The sequence below is a fragment of the Acinonyx jubatus genome, chromosome C1, assembly GCF_027475565.1.
Source record: "Acinonyx jubatus isolate Ajub_Pintada_27869175 chromosome C1, VMU_Ajub_asm_v1.0, whole genome shotgun sequence".
Lineage (NCBI taxonomy): Eukaryota > Metazoa > Chordata > Mammalia > Carnivora > Felidae > Acinonyx > Acinonyx jubatus.
The window spans coordinates 7,817,464-7,838,864 of record NC_069381.1 but is presented as its reverse complement, the minus strand read 5'-3'; the positions used below and the strand labels follow the sequence as shown (position 1 = coordinate 7,838,864).

The following is a 21,401-nucleotide window of genomic DNA, read 5'->3' as shown; positions in this document are numbered from 1 at the left end:
ATGAACAATCTGCAAAAAAAAAAAAGACAGAAAATAATTCCATTTACAATAGCATCCAAAGGATTAAAATACCGAGGAAAAACCCAGCTCGGAAAATACCCAAGGACGTAAAAGACTTGCACTCTGAAAACTACAAAATATTGCTGAAAGAAATTAAAGACTTAAATAAATGGAAAGACGCCCCATGGTCATAGATCGGAGCACTTGATATTGTTAAGATGGCAATATGCCCCCAAGAGATGAACAGCTCCAACAATCCCTATCAAAATTCAAATTGCCTTCTCTGCAACAATGGGAACACCAATCCTCAGAATCATACGGAGTTGAAAGGGGCCCCGAATGGCCAAAAGAATTATTGGCAAAGGAAAGGAGAGTGGAGGGATGTGTCGGTCTGCTGGGGCTGCCGAAGCAAAGTACTGAAGAAAGGGTGGTTGAGCAGAATCGTATTTTCTCACAATTTCAGAGGCTGGAAGTGTGAGATCAAAGCGTCCGGCAGGTTCTGCTTCCCCTGCAGTGTCTCTCCTTGGCTTGTCAGTGGCCATCTTCATTTCCTGTGCTTTCACATGGTCTTCTCTATGTGAGCGTCTACGTCCAAATTTCCTCTTGATGTTTGAACGCTGGTTGTATTGGATTAGGGTCTACCCTAGTGACTGTATTTTATTTTAATCACCTCTCCAAACACTCTCTCTCCTCAGGAGGTCACATTCTGAGTTCCGGGAGGTTAGGACTTCCACATAAGAATTTCAGGGGTGGGGAGGACACAGTTCAGCCCATAACAAGGGTCACGCTTCCCAATTTCAAAAGTCACCACAAAGTGACAGTAATTAAAACAATGTGGTATTGGCAGAAGTATAGACATCTAAACCAATGGAATAGAATTGGGAGCCCAGAAATAAACCCAAACATCTATGAGTAATTGATTTTGCTACAAAGGTGCCCAGACCATCCAATGGGGCAAGACTAGCTCTTCAAGTGGTGCTGGGATACTGGATATCCAAACATAAAAGGATGAAGTTGGACCCCAACCTCACTACTTGTACAGAAATTAACTCAAAATGGGTCAGTGACCTAAATATAAGGGCAAAAACTATAAAACTATTATTAGAAACATAGGAGTAAATCTTCATGATCTTGGATTTGGCGATGGATTCGTAAACTTGACAGCAAAAGCACAAGCAATAAATGAAAAAAATCAGTAAATGTAGGGGCGTCTGGGTGGCTCAGTCCGTTAAGCGTCCGACTTCAGCTCAGGTCATGATCTCATGGTTCGTGAGGTCGAGCCCTGTGTAGGGTTCTGTGCTGATGGCTCAGAGCCTGGAGCCTGCTTCGGATTCTGTGTCTCCTTCTCTCTCTGCTTCTCCCCCACTTATGCTCTCTTTCTCTCTCTCTCTCTCTCTCAAAAGAATGAATAAAAAAATTGAAGTATTGGGAAAAAAATAAACAACCAGTCTCATTAAGGACAAAACTACTTTCTTTTCCCTTAAAAAAATGTATTCTCATTCCTCATACCTTGCTTACCAAAAACATATATCTTTCCTTGCATACGGAATTGTTCCCGTTATTATGTTCAGTAGCCTTAATTATATTCTTAATGCTTCGAGTCCTTAATGTCTAGTGGAAACTGAGTGGTAAGCAAATGTGAATTTGTGAATTGTTATACCAGAATCTTATTTAGAAAAGACTTAGATACCCATTGAACCGAACCCAATTTACTATTTGACCTAGAAAAACTTCAAAGTTTGAAATAATCAAAGATTTCTGGAAGCTCTTTAAAAGCGTACCTACAGGGGCACCTGGCTGGTTTGGTCAGTAGAGTGAGAGACTCTTGATCTCAGGGTTGTGAGTTTAAGCCCCACGTTGGATGTAGAGATTACTTTAAAAAATAAAATCTTTTTTTTTTCTTAATGTTTATTTATTTTTCAAAGACAGAGAGACAGAGCATGAGTGGGAGAGGGACAGACACGGAATCTGAAGCAGGCTCCAGGCTCTGAGGTGTCAGCACGGAGCCCGACACGGGGCTCAAACCCATAGGCTGTAAGATCGTGACCTGAGCCGAAGTCGGATGCTTAACAGACTGAGCCACCCAGGTGCCCCTAAAAAAATATTTTTTGATGGTTAATTGTATGTTATGTGAATATAAAATATAAAAAATAATGTGCTAGGGGCGCCCGGTGGCTCAGTCGGTTAAGTGTCCGACTTCAGCTCAGGTCATGATCTCACGGTTCGTGGGTTCGAGCCCCGTGTCAGGCTCCGTGTTGACAGCTCGGAGCCCGGATCCTGCTTCGGATTCTGTGTCTCCCTCGCTCTCTTCCCCTCCCCCGCTCACGCTTGGCCTCTGTCTCTCTCTTAAAAAATAAATAAACATGAAAAAAATTTTCTTTTAAATAATGTGCTACCCTCCTATATTGGTAAGATTTATAACAAACTTATGTGTGTATACACATGCTGTGCACATAGCTACATATCTACATATATATACACACATATACATGAATATAAATATTTACATAAATGTGTGTATATTTCTTCCGTATTGTAATTTTTAAGATTTGAACCATTCTAATAGCTGTATAGTGGTATTCCATTGCAGTTCTAATTTTCATTTTCGTAACGACTAATGATATTGAGTATCTTTTCATGTGTGTATCTTCCATTCATGTATCTTCTGTGGCGACATATCTATTCAAATCTTCAGCCCATATAGATATATGGGCTAGTTTTTTTCTTTAGCCCATATTTTTACTGAGTTGTCTCTTTTCTCATTTTTGAGTTTTCAGAGTTCTTTGTATATCTGGTCACCAATCTTTTATCACATATGTGTTTTGCAAATATTTTCTCCCACTCTGTGGCTTGTTTTTTTATTTTCTTCACAGTGTTTTCCAAAAGCAGACATTTTTAATTTTGATGAAGCTAAATCTCTCTCTTTTTTTTTCTCTTGTTTGTGGTCTGTGCTTTTGTCCTAAGAAGTCTTTGCTTTTTTTTTTTTTTTTAAGATTTCGTTTTTAAGTAAGCTTTACACCCACTGTGGGGCTTGAACTCCCAACCCTGAGATCAAGATTCGCATGCTTTACTGACTGGGCCAGCCAGGCACCCCTAAGAAATCTTTGCTTAACTCAAGGTCTTGAAGAATTTCTTTTATTTTTTTTTCTGGGAATTTTATAGTTTTGAGATTTTACGTTTGAGGGGGGCGCCTGGGTGGCTCAGTCGGTTGAGTGCCTGACCCTTGATTTCGGTTCAGGTCATCATCTCGTGGTTTGTGAGTTCGAACCTTGCATTGGGCTCTGTACTGATAGAGCAGAGCCGGCTTGGGATTCTCTCTCTCCCTCTCTCTCTGTCCCTCCACCCCCAAATATATAAATATTTTTTAAAAAAGATTTTACATTTAGGCGTCTGCCTAATACAACTTTATAATGCCTTTCTACTTAAAATGTTTGTTGATTTTTGAGAGAGAGAGAGGCAAGGGTGGGAGGGACAGAGAGAGGGGAACAGAAGATCTCAAGTGGGATCTATGCTGACTCCAGCCTGACAATTTCTCATAAAACGAGAGAGATGGAAAGTTAGGTGAACTTCGATGCCATTCTCAAACACGTGCTGTGGACATGCTCGCAGAAGTATCCAGAAGCACTCATATCATGGCGTCTGCTGCATCGTTGTCTATATCGTAGGAAAAAAACGAAAGCAGCCTCAATGTCTGCCAATAGGAGATGGCGAAATTAACGATGATAGACCCATACTGTGGAATATCACACGGGTTGCAAACAGAATCGGGTAGATCCTTATGGGCTCCCATGGAAGGAGACGCATGGCATGTGGCCAAGTCCACAAAACCAAATTGCAGCATATAGGATCCCAGTTTTTAAAACAAGTGTCCACAGATGTATGTTTGTACATGCAAAGAAAATGGCTGGAACCACACTCAAGAAACCATTAACAGTGGTACCTCCAAAAGAGACTTTTCACTTAACACGCTTCTGATCTGTTTGAATACATTGCCTTGAGCAGTTACTACTTTAATCTAAAAATATAACACACACAATCACACATACAAGGTGAGGTGGGGTGAGATTATTCCCTTTATTTTAGAAAATACAAGAATGGAGGCATGGGTGAGGGGTTGTCCCGACTTGCCCAGGTGGGTGGCTCAGGGAGCCAGAGGGAGAGGAACTGGCTAGACAGGAGTCCTCCTGTCTGGTTTTCCAGCTGCTGCCCCACCTCGCTTTCTTCAGAAGCCAGGAGTCCTGCCCCCTTGCCTGTTCCAGGGCAGAGCTGACCTCTAAGGGGTGGGCAGCCACAGAGGTGGGGACAGAAGCCTACAGCCTGGGCCAGCCCCTCGTCAGCTTGGCCTCTGGCCTCCTCCTGTGGCCTTTCTCATCTCCCCATGTCCTGGATCCCCAGGAAATGGGGCCCCATCAGCCCCGTGACTGCTTCCTGCTGGTTGCGGTGGGCGATGCTGTTTAGAGGGGTTAGCTGAGGGGCACCTGGGGGACTCAGTCGGGTGAGAGTCTGACTTCGGCTCAGGTCATGATCTCACGGTTTGTGAGTTTGAGCCCCGCGTCGGGCTCTGTGCTGACAGCTTGGAGCCTGGAGCCTGCTTCCGATTCTGTGTCTCCCTCTCTCACTGACCCTCCCCCGTTCATGCTCTGTCTCTCTCTGTCTTAAAAATAAATAAAACATTAAAAAAAATTTTTAAAAATTGTTCTAATGGAGGGGCGCCTGGGTGGCTTAGTTGGTTGGGCGACCGACTTCGGCTCAGGTCATGATCTCACTGTTCATGAGTTCAAGCCCCGCGTCGGGCTCTGTGCTGACAGCTCAGAGCCTGGAGCCTGTTTCAGATTCTGCGTCTCCCTTTTTCTCTGACCCTCCCCTGTTCATGCTCTCTCTCTGTCTCAAAAATAAATAAATGTTAAAAAAAAAAATTAAAAAAAAAAAAAAAGAAATACAGAACCCCCAAGCTCCAATCCACTGAGACCTACTGGGTCAGAATTTGCGTTTTACCAGGACTTGTGTGCACGTTACAGCCGGAGAAGCTTAAGAAGACTTAGCTACAGCACAGCTAGGGCAGTGGGTCCCGACATCAGGATAGCCTGGCAGTTAAAAAAAAAAAATCCTTTTGCCCAGGTAGCACCCGGGCCATTTAAAACCTGGGCATCAGGGCGCCTGGGTGGCTCAGTCGGTTGGGCCTCCGACTCTGGATTTCCACTCAGGTCATGATCTCCTGGTTTGTGGGCTCGTGCCCCGTGTCAGGCTCCACGCTGACAGCACGGACCTTGCTTGGGATTCCCTCTCTCTGCTCCTCCCCCGCTCTAGTGTGCTCTCTCTCTCTCTCTCTCTCTCTCTCAAAAACAAACAAACTTAAAAAATATTTTAAAAATCTGGGCATCCGTGGGTTTAAAGGTCTCCAGATGATTCCGGTGTGCAAGACTGAGAACCTCTCTGCAGGGCTTAGCTGCGCGGATCAGGGCAGTGTTGGAGGCTGTGGTCTCTTCACTGTCAAGGGCTCCTCCGGGGTCGCCGGGATTTCATTCCGCCTCCCACGTCGTGTGATCCGGGGCAGGTGAGTTAAGCCCTCTGTGCCGGAACTTCCTCCACGAGATGGAGATACTAATATTGCTTCCCCCCACCCCCCACCCCAACGCCTCCAGGATCATTGGAGCAGAATGGGGTACACCAGGACATCTGGCTCTGGGAAGCGCTTCCTTTCGGCTCTGGCTTTTCTCACTATTCTGCAGAATCTCCAGGTACGTTCAGGGGAGCACGGGGGGTCGAGAGCAGAGCGTTTGAAGGGAAACTCAACCAAGCCAAAGTGCGAAGTGTGAGCCCCTCACTTCACCTGGGCAAGCCTTGCTTTCTCATCAACAACATGTTAGTAATAATAATAATAATAATGTCCACCTCTGGGTGTGGCCGAGCTGGCAGCCTTGCCCGCCTGGAGGCCATGTATCCCCGCAGACACAACTCCATGCACATTCCACGAGACTGAGGCTATTCTGTTGCAGGTTCCTCAAGCAATCCAGGAAGAAGGTATTTTCATCATGTCCCCAACAGCAGAAATGTTTCCAAAGTGCCCACTGGAAATCTGGCTCTCTGCTCCAAGTCCCTTGTCTCCTCACCCTGGTCCAGTCTTTGGAAACCCCTTCTAGAGAGAAGTTCTACAAAGCCACACCCCACCCATGTCCCTTAGCAAAACGAGCCACCTGCCAGGTACTGTCCAGACTGCTTTCCGAGGAGGGGCGCCTGGGTGGCTCAGTCAGTTAAGCGTGCGATTCTTGGTTTCACTTCAGGTCAGGATCTCACGGTTTGTGAGTTTGAGCCTCTCATCAGGCTCTGTGCTGTCACTGCAGAGCCTGCTGGGGATTCGCGCGTGCGCTCTCTCTCTCTCTCTCTCTGCCCCTCCCTTGCACACCCTCTCTGTCTTTCTGTCTCCAAATAAATCAACTTAAAAAAAAATTAGAGTGGAGAATCTCATTTGAATTCACAGTCATTCTAGGAGATAGATCTATTATGATGCCTATTTTACAGATGAGGAAACTGAGGCAGAGTTTGAGTAATCGTCCCAAGGTCACAGGGCTCGTAAGTGTGGAATCGTGTGATTCTACTCCAGGCTTTGTGCCTGTCCCCTTAACCTCCGAGATGTCTTGTGTACTTGCCTCAGGGCCGGCAGGAATTCTGGGGCTCGCTCCACCCACACAGGGTTAGACCGAGGAATAATTAAAACTTGTTTCGTTCATTTGACAAATATTTATTGAACACCTACTATGTGCCAGATGCCAGGGACATAGGGGTGAGCAAACAAGATGTGGTCCCTGTCCTCATAAAAACAGCCCATTATGCCATTTTAAAAGAAAGAAAAAAGCCCCACTTAAACCAAGAGGGGCACAGGCATTGTTTCGGGAGCCTTGCTGGGCTGCTTGGCCTGTAGCCAAACCTCCCCGTTTCCCCACAATCCACCCACGGAGCCTGGGGGACACGAGCCCCTCCTGCTGCTGACCGTGGACTCATCGGGGTTGGTCTCTGGAGACGGGTGAGCCGAGCGGGGTCACCCAGCAGCAGGACCTTGGCCCACAGGTGAGCCACAGCCCCAGCCCAAGCCTCGGCAACTTCTCAGCCAGGATCTGGGTGCCCCCCTGCGACTTCCTCTCTGCCTCTCCTCCCAAATGGTGATAATTGGTAGACAAAGGAGTTTCAGACAGCTGGGGACCTGCGTCCTTTGAGTCTCTGAAAACATGCTATTATTAATTAAAGACTTTGGCTTCGGTGGGGCCCAGGCCTGCCTTTTTCTGGCTGGGCCTCAGACTTATGTCTCTCTCTCCAGTAGTGTCTTCTTGCTAAATTTTTCAGTGTTTTTAACATCAGACTGATGTTACGTATAATTACCAACTTTGCACCCAAATTATATTTGACATGGCTTGTGTGGGAAATTAGACCATTTCAGCGCCTACAAATTCACCTGGGGAAGCCAAGGCAGGCATGAGGGCGTGCTGAGGGGAAGTAATTTAAATATTATATGTGCCCTCGTGAAAATGCCAAAACTTTTAAAACTGTCAGGAAGAATTCCTTCTCTCCCTCAGCTTGCCTCCCCCTCCCCAACTCACTGAGTGCACCGGAGGGTCGGGAAGCCAGGCTCTGTGAGTGGGGGGCTGCGGGGAGCCCTTTCCACGGCGGGGGGGGGGTCTGATGTCCCTTGTAGGGACCGTGTAGGTCATCACCCATGTCTGATGACCACTCACATGATGGCCTGGCTGGCAGGGGAGGGGCCTCCAGAGATGCCCCGGGGGTGGGGGGCCCTGGTGTCCCTTGTAGCGCTGTCAGTCGGTCTGATTGTCTGCCTCTCCCCTGTCTCCCTCCTGCCTCTGACCCATCTGTCCTGGGCTAATGGCCAGGAAGTCTCCCCCTCCTCACCCCTGCCCTGCACAGGGTGGAGGGTGGGGGCAGGAAGATCATGGTCACAGTACTCAGGTCCCAGGCTGGGGCTCCCTCTCTAAGCAACAGTCCATCACAGAAGCCCCTTCACACCAGACAGGCCCTCGGGGGCTTTTGCTGTGTTATTTCAATTCAGCAAGTCCAGAATATCTACCACGTGCTGCAAAATAGGGATCGGGAGAAAAATAAACCTCATTCATTCACTCATTCACTCATCCAACAAGTGTCTGATGAGCACCCACGTGTGCCAGCACAGGGCTACGCGCTGGGAATCCAGGTATCAGAAAGGTTCACGAATTCATTCATTCGTCCATTTAGCAGGTCCCGAGAACCTCCCGGGTGCCAGGTTCTGGGCTGGGCCACAGAGACGGAGCAGGCTGGGTCAACCCTCGGTTGCTCCCTGTGAAGTTGGGGAGACAGACTTCCCGGCAAAGAATGAGTCCCTGAGCTGATCAGGCTGGAAGGCCAAACCCTGACTCAGTTATCCCCTTGCCGACGGAGGCTGCCCAGTTGAGGGAGGGAGATCCTGGTGACTTGTGAGCCCTGTCACCTGGACCTGTGAGTGTGATGACAGGCTAGGGCTCGGCAGCTGCTAGGTCATCCCTGTGCTGGCCCCGAGGTCCACAGGGCGGGGGTGGGAGCGGGAATGGGGCAGGGAGATGCGAGGCTCAGCCCGGCAGGATCTAGGAAACACGCCTCCTTTTTCTTCCCTTCCCTAAGATGGCGGAGAGGACAACTGGTCTACCACCTGCGGGGCAGCGTCCTAGGCCTACTTCAGAGGCAGTGGTGTGAGAGCAGAGAGCCCCCTTCTGCTGCCCCTCTTACCTGTGTCTGGGAAGGTCGGTCGCCCAAGAGGAGACCACTAGAAGCAGGGGCCCAGCATAAGGGGCTCCAGGGAGATACCGGGGCTCACAGCCTTCCAGGGTCTTGAAAGGGCCCCGGAACCCCAATGTTGTTTGGGTACAAGGCTCTAGAGATGGGGCCGGGCAGCATCCTCGGTGGACCATCCGGGAAATCCTAAACCGAGACATCAGCTTCTGTCCCTGACTGGTGACTGGCCCCCCAAAGTTTTCTGTCTCCTTTGCTCTCTGTTCCTTGATAGGCTCTTCTTCTCTCTTGTCCCGGGGGTAGTCAGTACTACTAGCCTGCCATTCATGATGTTCATGACCTCTGTAGCGATTGCTTTCCAAACACACGACCACCCTGTCTTTCTTTCATCCCACAAGGGCTTAGCGTGGCCTTCACGGTCCTGACTTCCAGTGGTGGGGTCTGTGTCCCTCCCCTTGAATGGGGACAGGTCTTCGTGAATGCCTTGACCAGCGGACACGATGGCAGTGACACTATATGATTCCCAAAGCTGGATCATGAAAATTCCACATACTTCTGCCTTGTTCTCTGGGGACACTGGCCTTTGGAACCCTGTCACCATGGTGAAGAAGCCTTAGGTACCCCACATGGAGAGACTACATAGGGAGAAGGGATGCGTGCAGTTCTGGCCAAGAGCCCAGCTGACGTCCCAGCCAAAGCCAGATGTGTGAACGGCAAGCCTTCCATGATTCCAGCTTTCGGGTCTTCCGGATGTAGAATCACGGAGCAGATTCCTCCCGGGCCCTGTTCAAATTCCTGCCCCACGCAGTCTGTGGTTGCTTCATGCCACTAAGTTTTGAGGGCATTGTGTTCTGCAGCCATGGCTTCTAGAACAATCTCACCTGGGTCTCTCCATTTTCCCACACGTATGTCCCTCCCTGGAGGGAACAGCCCTCCCTCCCTCCCTGTGCTGGTGAATATCTGACTCTTCCTCTAAGAAGTAGCTCAAACTCTGGCTGAGAGCCTCGGGAGGCTTCACCTCCTCCTCCAGGAAGACTTCCCTCTTCCCTGACATCCTACAGCAGGTGGGGTGCTCTTCTGTTCCCTGCAAGGCTCATCGCACCAATGTCTACTATTTTCGTGGTCAGGTTTCCCCACCGGGCTGTGAGCTTCTAGTGAGTGGGCTTGAGGTCCCGTTCCTCCCAGGCACCCTTGCCCCCTGCCCCAGCCAGCACCAGCTGCGTCTGGCAAAGGCACCAGCTTGCTGGACTGACTGGAAGGCACAGAGAATGCACGTTGTTCCGGGGGGACTGATGGTCTTTGCTTCAAGTCTGGACGCCACCCCTGCCTGTATCCCCCGAGATTCCCCCTGCAGGGAACACTTTCGGACATGAGGGCCTGATTTGGACTCTGAGTGACCCGGGGTTGGGCTTTTCCATTTCCAGGCCTCCGTATCCCCGCTGTGAAAGGAGAGTGTTGGATGGAGAGGAGTCTGGGGATCATTTGCTCATTTGCTCTGGGATCCTCCGAGAGGGGTGAGGCAGCTTCCCGTGGACAGACCCTGAGTGGATAGTAACGGGACAGGGAACGGGCGGGAATGGGTATGGGAAGGAAGTTCTGTCTGGCCACCTTGGCTCATTTCCACGGACTTTGTTTGAAATCTGGCGACACAGAGCGAAATGTAGTCCTGGGGACTGAACTGGGACACGACGGAGGGTCTGCTAGGAGCAGGTGCCCCTTGAGGACAGAGCCAGGACCCCTGGCCCGCCAGGGACTCCCTTGTGTCTTGATGGAAATGTTTTGCTAGAGGGAAAAACCACTGTAGCTTGACGATAGCTGGGCCTCCAGAAGCTGCTTCTCTTCCTGACTCAGGCAAACCACTCAGCAAGCCTCAGTGTCCTCATCTGGAGAACAGGGGGAACGATAAAGCCACCGCTGTGGGGAACTGCTCGGGGGATTTGAAGAGTGAGGCTGTGTATACCAAGGGCTGGCCATCAATGGACTAGAAGCTACCATTGATGAGCACTTGCCAAGTACCGTGGGCTAAACGTTACCCGTTCTCGTGACATCCGTTCCCACCAGAACCCTGCAGGGGTGAGTATCTTTACTGCTGTTTCATACGAGAGGGAATGAGGCTCAGAGAGGTTGCGTGACTTGTCCAAGACCACACAGCCATGGAGAGGTGGGGCTGGAAATTGGAACCCAAGTCCACCTGACCCCAGAGACCTTGTGGCCTCCCGTCCCTGGGAACTTTGATGCAGGGCAGGGCCCAGAGCTGTGACACCAAGAGCTAACCTCAGCACTGCCCATGACTATAGTGGCAGAAGAGGGCTGAACCCTGCAGGTGAGGGGATCCCAGAGTGGGCACCAGGGTGGGGCCGTGACACACGCCTGCCCTGGGGGTGGGCTCGAAGGTCTCCTCACCTGCAGCTCTGACAGGCAGAGGCCTGGGGTCACCCCGCCAGGCTGGGGACGGGCTGAGAGGAGTAGCACGTGACGTTTCTCCCCCAGTGACTGGTAGTCGGAGGTCATTACGGCCCCTGCCAGGGCCCTGCTCGCCCATGAGCACGGTCCTGCCTGGCGCAACCCTGACCTCACCCGAGGACAGACCCCCAGGCCTGTAGACACGCAGGTACACACACAGTCGTGTTCACAGGCTCACGCGTGCATGCTTACCACACGCTCCCTGGGCTGGGCATCCATAGATGTGCCTGGCCTCGCACGCCCAGGGCCTTGCACACCTGTCCAGGCTCAGCGCTGATTCCCGAGACCGCCTGGGCATGTCTACACGGATATGCAGCAGGTCCATGGCCCCTGGTGTTCCTCTGCTCTGTGTATATGTGTGTGTGTGTGTGTGTGTGTGTGTAATGAAGAAGGTGGGGCAGGGTCTTGAGAAGCAGAGGGTCCCAGAGCTGAGGCTGCTATAAAAGCCACAGACCATCCTGTGTTCTGAGCCTCAGTCAGTCCCGGTGACAAAACCACCCGTCAGGTAGTGAGATAATGCAGTAGTGATGAAACTCAGAGGGCTCAGAGGAGTTAAGTAGCTCCCCCAAAGTCACACAGCGGGGTTAGAGTCAGGCAGCTTGGCAGCTGCCCCAGGCCTCACTCACTAGGTGATGCTGAGGTCATGGTGTGGCCCTTGGTGTCGTCCCAGGGGGCAGGGGTGGGAGGCAGGGGGCTGCGGCCACTTGCGGGCTGGAGATGACATTCTTAGCTCCTTCCTGCCCCTCTCTGGGCATCTCTGGGTGGGAGCGCAGACATGAGCTGTGGCTGGACGGTGACTCCTGAGCTGGGGACTGGGTGCCCTGGAGATGGCCCCTCCCTGTTCTTTCTTTCAGGATGGCCACCAGGCCCGGAGCGGGGAGGCCTCTTGGGTGCACGCTGGTCCCAGGCAGTGCCCAGAGGGTGGTGGACCCCTGCTTCTGGCTGCTTCTCTGGTCTCCATCCTGCCCCACAGCCCCATCTGCCCCGGCCAGGCCCCCGGTGCCCCTGCCCACCACTAGGTGGCACCAAGTGCTCTGACACAGTGGGGAGCTGCTCCCCCCCCCCAAAGGACTCAGGGGTGGGACCGGTCGAGGTTGGTCCCAGAATCATCCATTCCGGCGCTGGCTCGGCGTCCTGCCACCAGGAGCCTTCCGTTGAATGGCAGAGCAGCCCCTAAATGCCGGGCTCTGTGCTGATGGGTTTTCATACATTACCCGACGTTGCCCCACAAGCCTCACAAAGGCCTGAGGAGGTAGACACCATCCTTGCCCCATTTTACAGATGAGGAAACCGAGGTGCAGGGAGGCTAAAGCGATGGGTCCAAGTCACATAGCTAAAAAGAAGCTGAGCCTGGTTCTATTCCTAACCGTTGCTTCCTTAAAGCTGTCTCACGAGGGTCAGTGTCCCCCTGCGTGAACCATGGGACCACAGAGCGGGCCTGAGGCTCTGAGGAAGCCTTCAAAGCGGGAGGTTGGCTTGGGGGGCGGGGCTGTGTGTGGAGGGAGAATCGAGGGCCTCACAGCGGGCTGGAGGGGGGGGTGCTCCTCCCCGATCCCCCAGCAGCTGTCCCGCCGAAGTGCGAGGAGGGGGTCAGGGCCTGGAAGGGAAATCGAGGTGGGGAGGCTGAACCAGCTCCCCTAGGGTGCCAAGAACAGCTGGGAGGAACTTGAGGGGTGGGCACAGGATGGGGGAGGAGTCGTTCCAGATGTGACAGGCAGTGCTGGGCCCATATGGTGCTGAAACTGGGAGGCCCTGTCACTAACTGTGCGGGCTGCGATGTCAGGCCCAGATTGGGGGCCCTGGCTCTGGTGGGGTGATGGAGCCCCCAAACAGGGGAAGCTGGGCCTGCCCGGGGAGTAGGGGGGGGGCTTTGGGGGAACAGAGCAGGAGGGGCCAGGCCAGATGTGCCTGGGGCTCCGATGTGCTCTAGCCTTGGCCCACAAAGGCAGCCAAGTGGCAGTGTCCATCCATCCATCCTTCCGTCTGCACATGGATTGTTCCAGATGCTGAGGACACTGCAGTGAACAAGACCAATAGGATCCTGGCCTCCTCGGGGCTTATGCTCTAGTTTGAGGCAATAAACAAGTAAATGTAAAACAGAGAGATAAGACAAAAAGTAACGGCGTTTCGATTGGGCGATCCCGGAGGACTTCTTGGAGGAGGCGGTATTTGACGGAACCGGCCAGAAAAGACTTCAGGCAGGGGGAATAGCAAGCACCCAGACTCTAAGGCAGGAGTGAGCTTAGTAGCTGGAGGAAAAGAGCGAAGGCAATGGCTCTGCCCCAGAGTGAGCAAGGGGCAGGGGGTGGGAGAGGCAGGTCCTCCTGGGGCTCCGGATGTTCCTCGGGTGGGATGGAATGTGTTTGGAGAGTGTCAGGCGAGACGTGGTTTGCATTTTGGAAGATCACACTGGTGGATGTTGGAGAATGGAGTATAGGGGCAAGGATGGGGCAGAGAGACCAGCCCAGGGGCCCAGGGGCCCAAGGGCCCAGTCTGGAGACGACCCAGCTGGGTACAGCGGAAAGGACACTGAGCTGGCACTCTGGTACTCTGCCCTGGGTTCTGATCCTGGCCACGTCGCTCACTAGTTGGGTGACCAGAGTCAGCAACTGTCCCCCTTGAAGCCTCAGTGTCTTGTATCAGCAAGATGTAGACAAGAACTGCCCAACCTTCTTCCCCGGGGGATGCGGTGAGGGTCAGGGCCAGGGTTGGGGCAGGATAAAGGGCCAGAGCTCTATGAGCGTGAAGCTAGGAGGGAGGAGGTCCCTGAGCCTGGGGCTACTTTGGGAGACAGATGTTTTTCCTGGGAGGAGCCGATGAGAAGATGACAGTGTGGTTGAAATCATCACTGGGGGCCAGCCCCCACCCCAGTTCTCAGAGCCTGGGGTCCCAGCGTGACTGGCTGATCCCCAGAGACTGCCGGCACCCCTCCCCCACCCTATGTCCCTCAATCTTTTTTTCCCCCTTGCATTTTCTTTTTAAAATAAAAACGCCGGCCGCTCGCAGCTCACTGATGTTTATGCCTCAGTAATACATTATGTATTATTTTGTTTTAAGCACAGCTTTTGCATCCTGACAGTAACAATAAAATGTGACTATGGGATTGCTAATACAGACAGACTAATGTTTCCATCGCCCGCCTCTTTTTTTTGCGTCCTAAGCACTTTTGAAAAGGCTCCTTTTATACTCCTAATAAAATTATAGCAAAATACATCGATTTACTGGAAAAGAGTTTAGGGTCGGGGTTGAGTTTTTTTCTCCCCCTCCCCTTGTGTGGGCTTCTTCCCCCCCCCCCAACAAAGGCTGATGAATATTCTGAATCAAAGCTTCTAAGTGCTTTTTGACCTGGGCCCCAGGTTGTGTCCCCCGCTGTTGGACAGCTGCTCCGCTCACCTGGCCCCCAGCCAGCTTCAGGGCACAGGGTGCTGGGCAGTGGGGTGTATCTGTGTCGGGGAGGCCGGGTGCTTGGGGGGGCGGTCTGTGTGTTACAGTGTTAGGGGTGCCCTGAGGGCAGGATATGGTGAGCGCAGGGTCCTGGGGTGTCTGCAGGTTTAGAGTTGGGGGGCAGGAGCCCATTTGGAGGACACCGGGGTCACCGAGTGTCAGGGTCAGGTACGTGGTGACGGTGCCAGCTGAAGTCAGAGACGGTAACTGTATTTGGTTCTTTGCCTGTGGGGAACGGGCGTTGCCTGTTTCCACCCAGGAGTCATTCTCCATCTGAAAAATGGGGTCTCACCCGAGCTGGCCCCTCATCCCTTCTCACGTAGCGTGTGCGTGTGTGCGTGTGTGTGTGTGCGTGTGTGTGCGTCTAGGGCTCTGTGGGGTCTGGGGGTTTAGGAACGAGGCACAGCCAAGCGGTTCCATGCACACAGGAGCCACCACCGGCTGGCGTGGCCGTGCCAGGCTCGGGGGCTAAGCCAGCAGGTAGACATCAACCCTCTGCAGTTGGAAGGGGCCCCTCCCCTCCCCCCACCCCCTGCTGGCTGCAGGTGGCCTCTTGGTCGGCAGTGGCATAGGGACAGCGGGAAGGGTCCCAGGCCACTCGAAGGAGAAGCTGTGGACGGCGGGGAGGAACGGGGACCCCGGAGGGTGACAATCCATGCACTCAGCATCTTCACCAGCATCACTGCCAAAGCACGGGCAGCAGGTTCTCCCGGGCCGAACAAGAGGTGGTGGCCGAAACTGCCCCGGGGATGCATCTGGGGGCAAGACCCAGAACGTTGGGGCAAAGCCTCTCTGGCTCCTTACGTGCTGGTTTCCTACCGGTTTTCCCCCTGCCCCCCCAAATCAAAAGTCTGGGAAATAAAGAGACCCTCAGACCCTCCCCACCCTGGGCCCCCTAGGACACCCCACCCCACCCCACCCCCCCAGCCCGGGGTGCTGCTTCCCGCGTGTCAAGCTCAGGGAGGACCTGGCAGACAACCACGGATCTCTGACACCCCAGCTGAGGCTGAGCCGAGGGCCCGCACCCTCCCCGCTCGCCCTCCCCCCGGAGTATATGTGGATTTGCACGATTCAGGAACAGGGAAGAGAAAAAAAAAAAAGAATTGGGTTTTGTGTACTAAGCACTTTTGAGGGCAATCTGGGGCCCCCTAATCCTGAGGTTTATAACCTCCCCAGCTAATGCTCTCTGACACTGTGTTTTGATATCATTACTACATTATACTCACAATTTTTGAGTGAAAAAATACAGTACTTAGAAAGTCGAAATTCATAAATAAATTCATGTCAAACCGCACTTAATATTGATTTTGTTAGTGTTCAGATTCAATAATAAGGTACTGCGTGCATGAATATTTAAATATAATCATCATTTCTGCATCTCCTAATGGCCTCTGCTCCTCTACACTCAATTTAAACACAATTTAAAAACTATAATGTATTGAAAAATACGAGGATTTAGCAATAAATCATCATCGGGAGATTCCAGGCCTCTTATAGGGTGGCTCGATATGGGTTTCTCCGGGGACCGTACAATTAGATTCATGTTTTTAAACTTCTCAATTATCCATATACCATAATTTTATGTGAAAGTTTGTTTCGCTTCCCCCCCCCCCACCCGCCGCCCCCCACCCCTCCCCGGCCCTCCCCCCCCCCCCCCCCAGCCTCTCTCTGTAGGAAGCGGTAGAATAACGCTTAAGTGTTCTCTTAGCCAGAGTGGAGTGGGGTCAAAGGTGACCGTCCTCAAACTGAATTAGAGGCCAGGCCTGCCAGAGGCAGCCGGCGCTGAGTCACTTAATCACATTATTTGGGAAAAATATAGGGGGGAAAGAGATAAAATGACTTAAAATGAACTTGCCAAGGAGGAAGTGGAGTTTTTTAGATTTATTTAAAAAGCAATCCTTGGCTTGATGAAATAGACTCAGGGCTGCGGCAGGATGTGGTAAGAGCCTGGCGGAGGGGCGGGAGGCGGGGGCTGCGCTGTGGGAGCAGAGGGGCTCCCATACTGGTCCCTGGGCCCCAGGCCTTCGTGAGGAGCCCCTGGGGGTGTGGAAGGCCCCAGGGTGAGGATAAAGGGGTGCCCTTGGGAGCCGGGGGAGCTGCCGGAGTCCCCTCCTCTGGGGACCCGAAGGCCGGCTGGAGCAGTCAGCTGGGAGGACAGGGTGTGGCAGGGCCCCCGGGGCATCTGGGGCCTTGCTTGGTGCCCTGCTGGCGACAGGCGGCAGCTGGTGCTGACAGATGGTGGCACGGCAGCATTGATGGATGACAGGAATGGAGAGGACCCAGAGACCTGGTGGGACGATGCCCACGGGCTCAGAGCACTGAACCGCCCGCCAGGTCTACAGAATGGGCCGCGTCGTTTACCCACTTGTCAAAGCGCCTACTGTGTGCTGCGTGCTTACACACAGCTCATGTGAGCCCTGCTGTCGCTGTTTGAGGTGAGGCACGGTCATGCCCATTTTATAGATGAGACGGCTGGACTCCATGGTGATAAAGCAATTTATCCAAGGGCACGCAGCTGGGATAATGGCGGGATCGGAACCCAGAGCCAGCTCACTCTAGAACCAACGTTCTTCTTGCAGTGGCCTCATGCTTCTCTTGCAAGGTGCGGCTGGAGGGTGGTATGACCTTGACGCTGGGCTTTGGCCTCTGGCATGCTCCAGAATTGTGTAGCAGCCCGGGGAGGCAGGACCCACACCTGCCCATATGGGGAAGGCGTGCGGACTTGGCGTCTGGCTTCCGGAAACCTACCCGATCCCTGGACTCTGGGGCCAGGGGAGGGTCGCTCGGGTGGACCCAGAGCTGGACCTCTGGCCTTGTTGCCAAGGAAACCCCAAGTATCGGACCGATAGTGAGGGGAGCCCTAGGACAATGATGTCCCGGAGGCGCCCTCGAACAGACAGGGCAGGCAGCTGGCGGGAGTGGAGACTTCCCTGTTGGACAAAAATACTAGGACAGGAGGGGGAGGACCTGGGGAGGGGAGGGCACTAGAGCGGGTGATACTTTGCTGTTTCATGAGCCCAGAAAGGATGGACAGTCAGGAGGATCCGTATCACCACCGGGGGTGTCGTCAGGTACACAGACTCTGGTCCCAACACACCCCTCAGTCTCTGAGTCCTTTTCTACATCTGTGAGATGGGGAGAAAGATAACACCTACCTGGGCAGCTTGTCACAGGAAGTGCCCATTACCAACGTACATGGCTACGTAGCCCCTATTATAATGGCATTATCTGGGGTCAGACTTGGGCTCCAGGGCTCCCCTGGAGAAAGTAAATGTTTTTCTTTTGGTCTGCACTGCCCTGGTCCCTTTGGCGGGGGGGCGGCTATGGGGCCTGGGTGCCAAAGAACCAGGCCTCTGATTGGGTGAGAGCCAGCTTCCACCCCATCAGCTGGCTTTTAGCCATGGGGGAAACCCCATAAGGCTGTGTCGGCAGGTGGCCCATTCCCAGACCTAGAGCAAAGGGGAGGCGGGAGGGGGGGTTGGGGGGTGGGGGATGCTCAGGAGAGGGGGCATCAGGACCTGGCTGCCTGGCCCTGTGGTTCAGCCTCTCTAGCAGCCCACAGCTTCCACACACTCCTGTTGAGGGCATTCATTCATTCATTCACTTTAGGCAAACACCTACAATAATCCAGGCACGATGCCAGGGACAGGGACACACGGGTGAACAAGCAACATTCACAGCCCAAGAAGGAGCCTCTGCCTCTTGCCAGGAACATGCTGCCCCGGTTTTGTCATCTGTGACAGGGGGATTAGTATGGCCTGTTTCAACTACTTCTGGCTAAATTGTGTGAAATCACAGAAGTGAACAGGCACATGGTAAAAGCTGCCCTCGAGTGAGTGACTGTTCTTTTCTTCCAATGAACAGACCTGACAAAACACTCGTGGATGGAATTATTTTTTCTGTCTGTGTCCTTGCCAGGCTGAGGGTGGTGAGGGCAGGAGCAGAGGGGAAACAATTAGATATGGGATGTTGGGAAAGTGGGAGCCATGGTGGGCTCTTGAGCCAGAACAAGTCACCAAGGAGGCCTATCCAGGCTTCTCTGCTCCAGAAGGCCTGGGGAATGCCGGCTCTCTGAGAAGTCAAAGGGCAGAGACATGTGGGAGGGGCCCCGGATGAGACCTCCAGCTAACTCCCATACCCCAGATCCCTGCTCCCCATAACTTGGCTGAGGATCCGGGATTGGGTCGATGGGAAGGAACGAATTCTCTTTGCCCCCATCAAAGTTAGCATCTAGGAGGAGGCACTGCCCAGAGCCCCCAACCTTGGGACTCCTCTCTTTTGGACAGGAAGGGAGTTGCCAGGGAGAGAGAAGGCAGAACACAGGCAGACGGGGGGGGGGGGGGGGGGGGCAGGTAGCGGCTCTGGGTCCCAGGGCTGGCCCCTCATCTCTGCCCTAGGATGGAGTAGGGAGGACTGAGTCTACAGGGGATTCGTATCTCCCCCTCCACAGGCTTCCCCCACAAAGCACCCAAACATTCCCCCTCGGGAAGGTCCCTGAGCCTGCAAACCTCTGGCCACTCTCCAATTCACCTCCAGCCAACACACTTTCAGGGACCTTCCCTCTTCCTGAAAACCTCAGTCTGCTCATCTGTCAAATGGAACTGCTCAAGTGGAGTGTCTCTAGCAAGGCTATCAGGAGAACCCTGTGGGGCAGGGAACAGGAAGGGCTTGCTGAACAGGTGAGCCTGTGCGGAGCCCCTGAGAGACCCAAGGAGGAGTCAAGTTCCAAGGCCACTCACAGGCCGCCGACGATGTCAGTGGACGTGGACTCCGGCCATGCCCTGGTGATCAGGCCAGGGGAGGGCCGGGTGCCTCCCTCGGCTCTGTCACTCTGCATCCAGGGTCCGTTTTTTTCTGGAAAACAAGCGACATTCATCACGAGTGACAGCCGGGCCCTAATGCAATCTGGGCTGGAGCCATGAATTGCAAATGCGCCACAGTGAGGAGGCTGCTCCATTAGGCCCCCCCGGAGAGGTCACACGCCCCGCGCCCCAGGGCCCTGGGCAGTGGTGGGGACACCTAGAAGACCCAGCAGGGGTCTGGGGCTCCCTGCAGTCACCCCGGGCCAGGCCGCAGCTGCCACAGGGTCGTCGGGTCCTCAGGTAGGGTGGGGGAGAGGACAGGGCCCCCGGGTGGGTGGAAGTGGGGGCCGGTTCCTGGTGACTCAGAACCTGCTTTTGTCCGTCTGTGAGAGTCACGGGGAAAAAATAAAACACCCCAACAATTAACTGGAGGAAGTCAGGTGAGTGGGACAGGGCGGGTGGGGCAGCTGCTTGGCAATCGGGAGGCCCTCGCTCAGGCCAGAAGCATTCGCTGGGGGAGCCCTGCCCGCTGCCACCCTGGGGCACCCTGGGCTCTGCCTCTTGCCACAGAGGGACCCTTGCCCTCCCCACCTCCATCTGGCCTCCGTCCAGGCGCCCACACTCGAATGCCCTCATCCTCCACCAGCAAGCTGGGCTCTGCTCCATTCCTGGGCTGCTGTCCCCTCCCTCTGCCCTCCTCCCCCCTCCTCCCCACACGTGTGTGCCCAGGACTTCTGGCTCCATTCACGCATCTTGCTGGAGCTCTCCACTCACACGCGTGCGCTCGGGCCTCACCTGTGTGCCCAGCTCACTGCCAGTCCGGCACGGAGTCAGGGCGCGCCAGCCTGCCTCTGGCACCCAGTGTAGACGGGTGGGTTTGTTTTTCCCCTGGATGTTTTGGGTTCAGGGGGAAAAAAAAATCCCCAAATGAGCTCTCCCTGGGGCACTTTTCCCTTCATTTTTCTGCCCAGGTGTCTCTAAAGGGAACTTCATTGTCTGTTTCAAATTCATTTGCACTTAACTCATCTAGAAGTTTTGCAAGAGCTGTTTGATGTCCAAGAAGCCTCTGAGCACCCCCCCTACACACACCTCTCCCCACCCCTGTAATGAGCCCTTTAACCCTTGGAGACCCAGAGCTGCCTTAGGGCCTGAGTCCAAGGGGCAGGGAAGGAAGAGCTCAGGATGGAGTGGGCTGACGGAGGGGCATGGGGTACGGAAGATCTGCCCAGCGTGCCCCCCACCCCCGCCGCGTACCCCCCACCCCCGCCGCCCACCCATCCAGGCATCTCCCAGCAGCCCCTATCCAGTGAGTGGCTCCAGCCCCTGCTGGGTGCAGGGCCCAGCTGTTGGGGTTTTGCGCTCCCCCCACTAATTAATGGGTGCCTGTGAGGGCTGACCCAATCAGGCACCCAAATTAATCTCAATTACAGCGATTTGGTAACTGTAGCGCTGGCCAGCCCAACTCAGCCGGGATTTCATCAGCCGAGAATGGGGAGCCGGGACAGCTCAGCCTCGATGTTATCTGGGAGGGCGGAGGGGGGTGTTGGGTGGGGCTCAGGGGCCCCAGGCAGCCCAGCCTTTATCAGTACCATGAAATTAGTTCACACCAGCTAATATTCGCATTGGCAGCCTGGCCTGAGGAGGGTGGAGGCGGCTCCTGGGCTGCCCTACTCTGTTCCCACCTCAGCCCCCAGGGGCCGTCAGCGCGAGGCCTAGAGAAGAGGCTGGTGGGCCAGGTAAGGGCTCTGGAACTCCAAGCCGGCCAAGTTCCAGGCTCTAGAACCTGGGGTCCAGCTGGGGTGCCTCCCTCTGCCAACACAGAGATGTTGGAAGGCAGACGTGGGCTGATGACGCCTGCACGCTGGCAACTCCCCGAAGTTTCCAAAGCTGTCCCATCCGGTAGCGCTGGTTTGCTCCCTACAACATCCCACAGGGTAAGGCGGG

The 21,401-nt window shown here is 53.9% G+C and overlaps 1 long non-coding RNA gene across 1 annotated transcript; it reads right to left on the bottom strand.

The window, feature by feature from the left end:
* Window positions 1-20,252: 20,252 nt before the first annotated feature.
* On the bottom strand, window positions 20,253-21,182 carry LOC128311960 (uncharacterized). The gene is made up of 2 exons (XR_008290717.1): window positions 21,065-21,182; window positions 20,253-20,345 (listed from the first exon to the last, which is right to left on the bottom strand). It is a non-coding gene; the product is annotated as an uncharacterized LOC128311960 (long non-coding RNA).
* Window positions 21,183-21,401: the final 219 nt, after the last annotated feature.